Source organism: Desmodus rotundus, chromosome 1 (assembly GCF_022682495.2).
Source record: "Desmodus rotundus isolate HL8 chromosome 1, HLdesRot8A.1, whole genome shotgun sequence".
Taxonomy (NCBI): Eukaryota; Metazoa; Chordata; class Mammalia; order Chiroptera; family Phyllostomidae; genus Desmodus; species Desmodus rotundus.
This window is the reverse complement of record NC_071387.1, coordinates 109,238,138-109,251,740: the sequence shown is the minus strand read 5'-3', so window position 1 is coordinate 109,251,740 and position 13,603 is coordinate 109,238,138. Positions and strand designations below refer to the sequence as shown.

Below are 13,603 nucleotides of genomic sequence, written 5' to 3'. Positions count from 1 at the left end.
CCATCATCTGGTTCTTCATCCTTCAAGACTCAGGTCAAATATTATTTCCTTCCCTGAGTATCCGAGAGAGATGGGATAGATTGAATGCTGGCTCCTCCACTTCCCACCTTGGGCTGCATATGTGCCTTGAGCACAGCACCTACTACCCTTGAGCACACGGTTTGCTGTTTGTCTGAACGTCTGCCTTCTTGCCGTGTAACACTCCTCTGGGATGAGAATCAAATCTCTTAAGGCTACACGTGTGACGCTGAGCACAGTGCCAGGCACAGAGTCCCTGCTCCATCATCATTCTCTTTTTATATATATATTTTAAATTGTTGTCTCCATTTTCACCTCACCATGCTTCCCTGCCCTGCCCATCCATTCCTCCCACCCTTGAACTTACCCTCTTTGGCTTTGTCCATGTGTCCTTTATACATGTTCCTTGATGACCCTTCCCCTATTTCCCCCCATCATCCCTCTCCCCCTCCCCTCTGGTTACATTCTTTTGCCTGTCAGTAGATGGACAGAAGCACTGACCCTGTGCAGGGACCAAAGGTCTGAGAGTCATCAGATGCCCTGACGCAGAGCATCTGCACTGAATTGTCTCAGAATAAACCTTTTCTGGGTTTGTATTCTTATGTTCAAAGTGCCCTGGGCCAAAATCAGAGTTTATTCTTCTTGATGTACAGAGGACAAATAGTGCAAAGTCACTGTGACCTCTAAGATTCTGCTTTCTTCAAAAATAACATGGGCTTTTTTCCCTGATTATAAAAGCAGTACAAACATATTGTAGACACTTTATATAATACAAAAAGGCAGGAAGGAGAAAATAAGGATCACCCATGGCCCCAACACCCAGAGATAAATGCTGACATTTTGAAGTACTTTCTTCTGGTCTTTTTTTCCCTCCCATGTGTCACAATTTGTAGATGTATTTATTTATACACTATTTTTGTTACATGCTTTCTCTGACTCAGTCTTAAATACTGCCCATTTTCCGTTATGTGCCAACTTTTAGAGGCTGTATGCTATTCCAGCCTGTAGGGAAACTAATGCTTAGTTAATCAATCCCCTTCTTGGCCATAACTATGTTATCTTGTTTCTGGTTGCGTGGTTATAAATAACACTGTACTGGGGACTTGAGGGTGGGTGTGTAATAAATAGTATCCTTCTTGTTCCCACCCAACTTCAGAGCCAATCGAGAGTTAGACATTTAGGGAGTTAGGCCAGGTGAGGACCAGACTGTCAGCCTGGTTACTGATTGGTTATCAGTTTAAAGGATGTGGCTTAAGTGGGTGTCAAAATTCACAGCAGAGACCTTCACCAAGGACAGGAACCTGGAGGGCCTGTGGGGGGAGCTCACACACACTGTGCGGGTCTCCAGAGCTCTGCAGGAAGAACTCCACAGTCTCAACAGAGCTCTGCAGTTCTAGCCCCCCTCCCCTCAATGCCTCTTCCCCTCTAAAGACAACGGCCCTTATTTCTTTCTATTTTTTAAAAGTTAGGGTGTTATTGGACTTTCTTACACTTATTTTACAAGTTAGTGTATATATACACTAGTGTATATATGCGATTACAACATGTATACGTAAATATATATATATATATATTTACAACATATATACACACTTAGGTTGTAAATATATATACAGCTGCCCTTGTTTCTTATGCTGGGGAACTTGAAGGTGGTTGCCAGGGCTGTGTGTATGGATTGCAATCTTTCCTTCTTGAATAAATCCTTTCTGCTGAGGGAATACCTAGTCAACTTTTTGTTTATAGTTGACATGGGGCAACAAAGAACTTCTTGATACTGCACCTAATATCTTTTCCAGCTTTATGGAGATCTAATTGGCATGTAACATTGTGTAAGTTTAAGGTGTCCAATGGGATGATTTGGTATGAGTACATACTGTGAAGTGGTTAGCACAATGAGTTTAGTTAACATACCCATCCTGTTTACATAGTTACGGTTTTGTGTGTGTGTGTGTGTGTGAACTTTTAGGATCTACTCTTCCCACTCCCAAATATACCCTGCAGTGTTGTTAACTGTGGTCGCCGTGCTGTATGTGCCTTAGATCCCCAGAACTTATTCGTCTTGTAACTGGGAGTTTGCACTTCTCAACAGACATATCCCCATTTTTGCCACTTCCTGGTTTCTGGCAAACACCAGTCTGTTCCTATGAGTTCAGCTTTTTTAAGATTCCACCTATCAGTGAGATCATTCAGTATTTATGTTCCTCTGTCTGATTTAGTCCAGTGAGCATAATGCCTTCAAGGTCTGTCTATGTTGGAGTAAATGGTAGGCTTTCCTTCTTTTTTATGGATGAATAGTTTTTTGTGGCAGTGCTGGCAAAGTGCAGGCTTCCTTTTGGGCAGGTCTCCCACCATAGACAAGGAGAAGGGATGAGAAGATACCCTCTCTGCAGGGGTTCAGAGCCATCCAAAGAGAGGGAAAAAGAAGGCAGGACTGCTCAGAACCAGTGTCTTCTCCCAAACTCACCACCAAATTCTGTCTCTTGTCCCGGGAGCGAACAACAGGTAATACTCTAGAGGATGTCTTCCACCTAACTGACTTGGAATCCGGGAACATAAATCTACAGTATTTTCATCAGGTAGATTTCTGGAAGAGTTACTGGGTGAAGGAGATGGAATATTTTTAAGACTTTTGAGACTTATTTCCAACTCATTTACTGCAAAGTCTGTTTCAGTTTACCTTGTCACCAGCAGTCTGCGTGGTTGACCATGACACTGAACCTACATCAGCATTAAGTAGTATCACTCTAAGACTTTTCTGTTCTTTATTTGATAGGCAAAAAAGCAGCTTATTTTTCATTTTTGTTTACCTGGATAGTAACAAAACTGACCATTTTTTTTCATTAGTCTTTCATTTGGCCTTCCTTTGTTTTAAATTGTTCATTCATGTCATTTGGCCATTTTTCTACTAAATTTTAGTATTTTTATGGATTTATATGTGAATTAAACCAAATTTATCTGATATATTTAAAATTTGGTTTTACTTTTATTTTGTTTATAGTTTATTTTATTTTTTTAATTATTTATTTTTAGAAAGAAGAGAAGGGAGGGAGAAAGAGAGGGAGGAAAACACTGATTGGTTTTCTCCTGCATGCACCCCAACAGGGAAGCAACCACACAACCCAGGCGTGTACCCTGACCAGGAATTGAACCCATGACCCCTCACTCTGCAGAATGATCCAGCTGAGCCACACCAGTCAGGGCTATTTTGTTTGTAGCTTAAATATGTTATGTATTGAATTTCTTGAGTGTTTGCTTTGTGATTCTTCCATTGCTAACATTTTTCTTTCTTTTCAGATATAAAATATTTATATACTTTTATGATTTTAATATTTTAATATGGCTAGAATTTATTTTGAAGTATATAGTCAGGTTAAAGTTTCTTTTCCTCTGTAACAAATAGATAATTAACTGTCCCAGAGCCATTTCTTTTACAATTACTTTATGTAGTATTTATCAGAATTTTAGTATTTACAGGACAAGATGGCCCTCATTTTACCTTTCTCTCGTTTCCTTCTAAATCTCTTGGTCAGCATTATCCATTTATATTTTCAAGTGAACTTCAGAATAATTTTATAAAGTTCTAAAACAATCTCTTTTAGAATTCTGATTTTCACTGAATTATAATAAATGTATTAATTAAGTTCAGAAAAGTGATATTTTAATAATATTAAGTTTTCCTATTCAGGAAAGTGACATACTGAGCTCTTCAAATCTTCCTGTATGTCCCCTGGCCAAGATTACTTGTGTGTGTGTGTGTGTGAGTGTGTGTGTGGGTGTTCTGCCCATTAGTCTGGATATTTTCTTTCTCCCTTTTTTTAAGTTAGTTTTGCAACTCGTCACTTTCAGAACATACTTATTTCTGCATTTTTTCAGCTCACTTTTTCCTAAGTAGATAATCATATCTTATGAACTAGTAACACGTTTCCTTACTCTTCTGTTTCTCATGGACTGTTTGACAGACTAGAATACCCAGCACATTAGTAAGTGATAGTGAACTTCCTCATCAGTGCAGCATCTTCTTGTATGATGTTGACCATTGACTTAAGACAATTTTAAAAGCTTGTCTCGAACCACTTTTATTTTATTCTAGTTGCACTGAGCTTTTGTTAGTAATGTAACAAATGTTGATTTTATCAAATGCCTATTGTTGCTTATTAGAATGACTTTGTCATTGCTTCCTACACTTATAACAAGGTGGAAATTATTGGATAACGATCTCTCCTCAAATCTTGAAGTTATGGAAGAAAAGTTTGAAATCAATTGATGTTTTAATCTGTGTAGGTAATCCATTTTTTATGTTGTTTGCCTGTTTATCTGCCTGGTTGCATGTAAAATTTTTATTTTTGTTTATTTAAGTACAGTTGTACAATATTATATTAGTTATATTAGTTTCAGTGTAGGTACTTTGCTGTATATAATGCGCACCCACCTTTGTGCACATTATACATGGGATTATTATACTGTTATTATACCTATGGTATATAATCATTATACACATGTATAATGTGCATCCTTATTTTTCCCTCAAAATTTGGACAAAAAGTGCACATTATACAAAGCAAAATATGGTATTTACTACAGAAAGTTTAAGAAATAAAGAAAAGTATACATAAGAATATAAAAATGACCATTTTCCCATTAGCCAGAAAAAAATCACAGCTAATATAACAGAGTGTTTTCTTTTTGTCAAAATTTGCATTTCTTTGTTATACATTTTTTCTTAACTTCTATTGTGAAATAACTATAGAACTACAGTAATTTGCTAAAACAGCATGTAGAGCCCAATGAGCCCTTTGCCCTGCTTCCCCCAGTGGTGCCGTCACACAGAAAATTAGCATAACATCCAAACCAGGAAGTTGACATTGGTAAAATACTGCTTTGTACACACAGATTTTATTTAGTTTCCATCACTTTTTTACATGCATTTGTATGTGTTTGCACATTTGTATATAGTTTTATGCAGTATTATCCCATTTATAGATTCATGGAGCCATTATCACAATCAAAATACAAAACTATTCCATCACCACACAGGAGCTCCCCCGTGTATTCACATCCTTCCATCCATGTACACTGGCAGTCACTAATCTGTCTCCATCTCTGTAGTCATTTCATGAATGTTGCATAAATAGAATCATGCAGTACAGAACTTTCTGGGATTGTCTTATCTCATCCCGGATGTTGCATGTATCAATGCATGGGTAAACCAGGGTCTACATACCTTCAATTCGCCCACTGAAGAACATTTGAGTTGCTTTCAGGTGTTTTTCTGTTCCAAATAAAGCTGCTGTGAACATTCATGCACAGCTTGAAATTCTTTAGAATTCATTGTTTTTAAGCCCCACTTTTAAAATACAGCGTTCTGTGGTAAGCATCTCTCCATGCCATTCTCTAGTCTTTGCAAACATGGCTTTCAATAGCTGCGTGATATTCTTCCATATAGATGTACCTTAATTTATTTAACCATTTCACTTTAAGTTCATGTTTTCTTGAATTTTATCGAGAGCATACCAGATGCTTTTAATTTTTTTCTTTCCTGTCTCGATAAATCTTTTTAAAATGTGTGCACTTTCTATGCATTTTGAGTGCAGTGTTTCATGTTTTTTTATAACAGGAAATTGTTTCATAGAACCCAGGTTGCTGGGTTTTTATTTTTCTTCCATTTTCTCAAAAATAAAGAGAGGCTTAGACAGGCTTGGCATTTGCTGGTAAACAGGGTGAGCCGATTTTCTTCTGTGTCTGTAATTGTCCACCTGGGTCCTGTCAGATCTCCCTCCCTCAGGTCTTTTGATGGATGGCTGATGATGTAACCTGCTGCCGACCATATTTCTGAAGTTTGGTGCCTATATATTGAGGGTGGGCATAAGAGCAATCCCTGCTTCACTGATGTTGCAGTGGGAATTTATTATGGATTATAAACATGGTGTGTAGTCCTTCCCCTGTCAAAAGCATCACATTAAACAGCACCCAGAATACATTGTCCTTACTGCTCTTTCTCTCTCCTTAACTCTTCTTACTTTATATTTTTAAATTATTATTATTATTATTATTATTATTATTATTATTATTATTATCTTCACATAAGGACACTTTTTTCCCATTGCTTTCAGAGAGAGTGGAAAGGAGAGAAACCTTGATGCAAGACAGAAACATCAAATGGTTGTGTCCTGTATGAGCCCAGACCAGAGATCAGACCCGCAACCTAGGTATGTGCCCTGATCAAGAATCCAACCCACAACACTTTGATTACGGGGCGACACTCCGACCAACTGAGCCACACTGGCCAGGGCAACTCCTCTTACTTAAGTCCATACATCTTGCATCCCCAGTGGCAATAAGCAACCATGTTTACTCTTTCCCTTTGCACACCCTACCATGTCACGATGTCTTGCTATCAGCTTCTTGAACTGAATGGAATAAGAAAGGCAGTACGGCATGGGAATCAATGAGTCATAACCTCGTCAGAATGAACCTCCTACATGTCAGAGCCCTATGTGTCTCAGATATCAGGGGTCAGGGAAAACCTTTTCTCTTCCCGATCTTGCTATTTTGCCTCAGGTGGCCAAGAGTGAAATCTTCGTGGAAATTTCTTCCGGAGGCTGGCCAGTGCTATTGCAGCCATGCATCTTGGTGGGGATTGAAATTATTTTAATAGAAAAGAGGTGCTGTAAAAATCAGGCACCTCTAGATTTTTACCTTCCTTACCCAGAAGTTTGTAAACTTTTGTGACCTAAGAGAACACTGTGGGGGGGAGTGTCTTATTCTCCTCCTTATGATGAAGATTGCCAATTCTGAAACACTTCATGGTCTATAAAGAGCACTGGATGTGCGTTTTCTCAGCTCATTCTTCCAGTTTCTGAGAACCATTATATGCCAACCATTAGGGAGACTGAGTGAATAACATAGTTTTTTGTTTCGTTTTGTTTTGTTTTCTCAAAATCGTTCAATGGCTTCACGTAAGACTTAGAAGAAAATTTCCATTCTTTGCTCTCACCACAGGAGCTGGCCCTTTTTCTCTCTCCAACCTCATCTCCTCTCACTCTGTATATTCTCCATTTCTTTCCAGCCACAGAGGCTTCTAGCTATTCTCAAACATATGTTCCTCCCACCTCCATATCTCTTATTTCTTTTGCCCCCAATTCTCCATCATATAACTTGATGCTTCTTGTCATTCAAATCTTAGTTAAATGTCACCCCCTAGACAAGTCAGAGCATTCTACTTTGAATTATCCAATGCTGGAAACAAGAGCATTCTGCCCCCAACCAAATCACATGCTTGCGTTGTCTACAATCAATCAATCAATCAATCAATAATTAGTAAGGGCCCACTGTGAGTCAGGCACTGTGTATACCCCCTACTCTTTAGAGTCTCCATTCTCTTTGGATTTGACAGTCTTCACACAGACCAGACCTTGGCAGAGGATGAGCAACAGTGGTGAGACACGATGATGTCAGCCTCAGGAGAAAGCTCTGATGCTCTAAAAGCCCTTGCCAGGAACTCTCATTCATTTTTCCCTTTTGATTTCTAATCTGCTCATTTATGAGCTCAGATTCTGAAGAAAAAAATGATTAATTTTCAAAGTTACCCAAAGGCTCTCCAAGAGCACCATTAACCTTACCTATTTAGGAACCTGGCCCGCCTCCCAGCTTCAATCCAGGGGTGATTCACCCTATCTGAGTGAGGACACAGGGACACAAGAACACTGGCCCTGGTGTTTGCCTACCCAATGTTCCTATGGAAGCGCTGTTTGATGTTTCCTTTTGTTATGGGGAAATTGACTAGAGCTTGCTGTCTTGGTGACACAGGATGCTAAGAAGCTTGTCTGAGTGAGGGGAAGTTTTCTTTTTGTTCCTTCCTGGTGGAGGAGGAGTAAGATGGGTAGGGCCAAGAGTTGGGTCTGGAACCTAGAACAAGCAGATGCCTCTACTCCAGAGGCCACTTGCTCTTGTTTAAAATCCCAACCCTGCCACAAATAAGCTATTTGATACCAGCAGGTTGCTTAACCCTTGTTAGCCTTAGTTTCCTCAAACTGGGGGTAATAGAAAGCTTTATTTTAGAAGGTCTCTAAAAAATAAATGCACATTACCCTTTTATGTGCTTAGGACAGTACCTGGCACATAGCAAGGTAGTCGGTTTTTGCTCTTATTACTTTTATGACTACAGCTGGCATCATCATTGCCATCATCACCAATAGATTCCCAGTAGCATCTTTGTAGAGGAAAGAGCCATGGCAAAGAACAAAGGGAACCAAGTTCAAATCCCAACTCTGTCATTTTTGAGCAAATCTATTAATGTATTTGTCTTAGCCTCCTTATCTTAAAATGGAGGCAATAAAATCTATTTTTTTTCAGGGTTATTTTAAAGCTTCAGTGAACTTAAATGAAAGTATTCAGCACACAAGTGCTTAATGCAAATTGGTTGAACTTGAATTTAAATGTAGATATTTTACAATAGCTTTTGGGGTTAGGATGTTTCACTGATGAAACTTGAAAGGGACTTAAAAATTAGAGGAGAAAATAAAAACAACATTTCTCTCCCCTAGAGAGTGAAAACCAGAGAGTATCTTGCCTGTTTGGAATAATAGTTACCACTGTTAACTTCTCTGACAGTCTGATATTGCCATCACCACAGTGTAGGGTTGGGCAGTCCATTGGCTGATCCACATTTGTTGAGCACCTTCCATCTGTTAAGTGCCACGCTTGGTACTCTACAGAAGGGAAGAAGACACAGAAGGCCCTAAAGAACTTGCGTAGATCAACACATATATTGCAGCAGGAAGAAACTGGGCAAGAGATCAGAAGGTCCTGCAGTTCCCAGATGAGAGGTCCAGACTCAGTTTATCCCAAGGGCTTCCAGGTTCTGTCCTCTATATGTCTTCCTAACCTGATTTGTTAACATTCTTCACAAACATCTGAAGCCTTGGTTAGCATGATTTTGTTATGCTACCTCATGTCCCAGTAACTTTGCTTCTGCTATGTCTTCTGCCTTGATCACCTGCCCAAAACTTTCTTTGCCTCTTCATTTACTCTACAATAAAAGAGGCAACAATTGCACATCTCTGAAGCCTGGGTGTAAGTGTGATAGGTCCTTAGATTTGGCTATGGACTAGAGCAATGTGAAAGGGAGGAGGGAGTTCAACAGGTATGCATGTATAATCTGTTTCTTGTTTTGGTACATCATATAAATACATTTCATTCAGCTCTTACCCCCATTTTGCTGATGTGGAAACTGAGGCTCAGGTAGGTGAGGTGACTTGCTCAAAGTCACAATTACAATAACTGATAAAAAATAAATCCTAAGAGCTGTGCAATTTCTCAAAACTTTTATCACTTTGAAAATAAGCTCATCTGTGACCAGTTTTCTATCCTCTCTGGTATCATTTTAAACTTAGAAAAAGTTCTCAGAATAAAGTTAGGCAGCAAATATCTGGTTTCCTTCCAATTTCTGCAAAGCCTTTGGTTTTATTCTGGCCTCAGGGGTGCTTGCCAACATCTCTGAGTCAGTCAAACCATCCCTTAAAAAAAGAATGTAACCAACCCAGCCCTAAATGATTCATGGGACCCAGCATACATATTTATAGGTTATATCCAAGAGTGAAGTCCACTTGATGCCCTCTTGTTCAACCCCCACCCATCTGCATGCCTGTATTAAGTACTTAGAAGAACCAAAGACCCTGCCACTTGTTCACCCACACGTGTCTGTGATGGGGCTTGAACTCTCAATGAACCACCACTAACCCATGGAGCCAAACTCTTAAGTGCCCATCTGTGGAAGCAGAGTTCCAAAATGAGAATTCAGCCTTTGCCCCCACCTCCAAACATTCTTCTAGTCAGTTTTTCTGTGAGTTACATCTCAAGCTTGAAGCACCAGCCCCTCTCTTCCCTTGGAACTCTGGGTGGGGAGGCATTGGCATTAGAATTAGATCTAGGTTTGAGGATCTGCTCCTACTTACTCTGACCTTGGACATGTCTCCTAATATCCTTGAGACTTACTGTCCTCTCTTTAAAATAGAGCTATTTATAACCTTCACCAAGGGACTACTGTTGTGGGGAAAGTGTGAACATAGTTTAAGGAAATGCGCAAGGCATAGTGAATGCCCCTAGGGCAGTGACAGAAAGAAACTGATACCATTCTGAAGCCTGAAATGACAAGAGAAAGTGGTGGTTGGCAGCACCTGGAGAAGACAGTAATATGGAGAAGGATGCAAGATAGCAACTGTGGTCTTCAGCAGGATGATGCAGCCAGCTCACTCATGGTGACCTGGCAGGGAGGGAGCCAGGGGACTAAATATGTTGAGCATACTCTACTCCTTCCCCCTGACTTATTCTGGTGCCTTCTGTTGGTTGAACCCATCTAGAAACTGGAGGGCAAGAGGATCCAGACAATCTGTATAGGTTACACCCCAGCACACAGAGCAGGACAGAGAAGGCTAGAGGGTACAGCTGGAGGGGCCAATGGAAGACATCCAATTCAAGTACCAAATGGCAGGGTGGGGGGGATGTACATACAGTGCTTCATCACTGTGCTTAGCATGTGATATGTGTTTAATAGTAGTCCTAATTATTTAATCAAAGTGTGCAGAATCAATGATCTACCTTTTTGTGATTCTTTTCTGTTTCAATGTTACATTTTATAGAAAATTTGAGGAAGTTAGTTGCCATCCTCAGTGTTATTTTCCTTGTAGATTTGCAGATCCTCTTCACTCCAGTAAGGACCTCTGGCACTTTCTACCTTTCCTCTTGGGAAAGGCATTCATTCGCTCATTAGTTTACACAACAGTGATTTGCTCAGCAGCTCTTGCGTGTCATGAGTGGTACAGTGCACTGAATCCATGGTGGTGGACACACCCCTGGTCTCAGTGTTTAAAGGTTGGCGGAAGGCAGTGACACACAAGACATCAATTGTGAAAGAATGTGAGAGACTTTCAGAATGGTTGTCATCAATACATCAACAAAGAAGTGTTGGTGAGGACATAGAGAAAGGGAACCCTTGTGCACTGTTGGTGAGAGTGCAGATTGGTGCAGCCACTGTGGAAAGCAGTATGGAGATACCTCAAAAATTAAAAGTGTAACTGCCTTATGATTCAGAGATTCCACTTCTGGGAATATATCCAAAGAAACCCAAAATATTAATTCAAAAGAATATAAACACCCCTATGTTCATTGCAGCATTATTTACAATAGCCAAGATTTGGAAGCAGTCCCAGTGTCCATCAGTAGAAGAGTGGATTAAAAAGCTGTGGTATAATTATGCAATGGAATATTATGTGGCTGTAAAAAAGGAAATATCAGCCTTCTGACAGCACAAATGGACCTGGAGAACATTATGCTAAATGAAATAAGCCAGTCAGAGAAAGACAAATACCACATAATTTCACTCATATGTGGAATCTAATGAGCAAAATAAACTAACAAACAGACTCATGGATACAGAGAACAGACTAACAGCTATCAGAAAGGAGGGGAGTTTCAGGATGTGATGAAAAAGGTGAAGGGATTAAGCAAAAAAAAAAAAAGTAAAAAACTCAGACTCAGACAATAGTATGGTGATTACCAGAGGTAAATGGGGATGGGGGAGGAAGAAGAGGGTATAAAGGGGATAAATGGTGTTCGAAGGAGACTTGACTTGGGGTGAACACACAATGCAGTATACAGATGATGTACTATAGAATTGCACACCTGAAACCTATATAGTTTTATTAACACATATCACCCCAATGAATTCAATTAAAAATAAAAATTAAATAAAATAATACATTTTTTAAAAAAACAGTGTGTGAGATGTGGGATGTAGAAGGGCTGGTGGTTGTGGCAAAGGCATGTGGTCTGATGCAGTCACTACTAAACCCTTGAAAGTGAACACTCAAGGATTAGCAAAGAAGAGACGCTTTTTGGAAAGGAAGATCAATTTTACATACAAAGGTTTGCGGATTAGCCAAAGCAGTCGTCAGCCCCAACATTGGTGTCTTTCCAGCTCTTTGGTGTATTTCCAACTTTGTGATGGGGCATGTGTTTAAATGAATAAGATTAGGGTCGTTTCTAATTGCTTATAGAAAAAAGACTCTTGTTTATGTGCTGAGCACATTCTTTCCCAACTAATTAGCTTGACAAAGCTGAACAAAGAGTCATTTCTGATCCTCCCTCAGCAATTAAGCATAAGTGTTTTATACTGTCTACAACCCTTCCACCGCCTCTGAGTTTCTGCTGCCAAGGAGTGATGTGCAAGGAATGGGCACACATTTAGCTCCTTTTCTAGCAAAGGAATCATGGTGGCCTCAGGACCTCTAGTTGTGACAGCTGCCTTGCCCCATTCTCAGCCTCTTATCTTTGCCTGTCTACCGTAGAAAGCAACTAGAATGAGAGTCTGATTTGGTTTTCTCCAGAAGATACCCAGCATATTGTAGTAGAAAAAGCACACCTCAAAAATGGCAAGACCATAGAATTCCCTCAGAGGATAAATGGAAGCGTACAAATAGATGCACTAAAATCTCCAAGATTCTGAGTGATGGGCAAAGTGCAGAGAGCAGGGGGTGCTGACAGAATGGCCCTGGGTGTCTCCCTGTTCCCCAAGCCCTGAGAAAGAGTGGTCAAATATTTCCCATGCTCAGGGAATCCTAAAAGTGATTTGACCAGAAGGCAAAGAACAATTCTCAGGGAGTGCTGGCATGGACTGGTAATGACAGAAAAATAACACACTTTCTCCCTTAGCACAGTGTCATTCTAGAAGCCCCAGAATTTAACTGCAACCCTTTAAGAAAGGAGAAGAATCCTTAATAATCTAAGACTTAGTTTTCTCTGCTTGATGGAATTGAGGCTCAAAACAAAAATGAGGGTGTATTATAGAAAAAGAAAGAAAGTTTCCTTTCTTGATATTGTTCCTTTGCCACACACATACCAAGCAAAGCGCAGGTCCAGGAGTCAGAATCTTTGGGCATAGGGCTCTCATGCTAATTGCCAAACAGTAGCTTGAAAACTCATTTTAAAGAAAACTGAGGTATAGAAAGGCTAAGTAACATGTGGCTAGTAAGTAACAGGCAGGATGCTAATTTGGGTCAGTCTGTCCCCTTAACAGCTTGTTTGAAATAGGACACAACTCTGTCCTCTGAGAAGACTATATTTGCATTCACGAAATGCGGGTGGGGTGTGGTTTGAAGTGACATGATGCAGGCAGTTGCCAATTTCCTGGGGGGATACAGATTATTATTGTCAAGTGTTTCAGTGGCATCTCCTATAGTCAGTTCATTGGTTTTTACAAGAGAAAAATTGCAGCAACAAATTCTGAGACCCTTATATAAGCCTCAGCAAAACCAAGGAGGCACATGATTGATGAATAATGGCCCCAAAGCTGTCTACATCCTAATGCCCAAAACCCATGACTGTTACCTCCTGTGGCCAAAGGGACTTTGCAGATGTTATTCAATTAAGGATATTGAGGTGGGAAGATTATCCTGAATTATCTAAGTGGGCTCAATGGAATCATAAGGGTATTTAAAAGAGGAAGGCAGGAGGGTCAGAGTTTGAGTCTGGGAAGGAAAGACAGCAAAAGAAGCAACAGGAGTGATACAAGGCCATGCGCCAAGGAATT

The 13,603-nt window shown here is 40.0% G+C and overlaps 1 long non-coding RNA gene across 2 annotated transcripts in view; it reads left to right on the top strand.

The window, feature by feature from the left end:
• LOC123480869 (uncharacterized) overlaps positions 1 to 13,603 on the top strand; it is a 437,215-nt gene that overhangs the window by 287,037 nt on the left and 136,575 nt on the right. For both annotated transcript variants that reach the window (XR_008427455.1, XR_008427454.1), the window contains one exon: positions 6,129 to 6,224. This is a non-coding gene — a long non-coding RNA (uncharacterized lncRNA). The remainder of the gene's footprint in view (positions 1 to 6,128; positions 6,225 to 13,603) is intronic.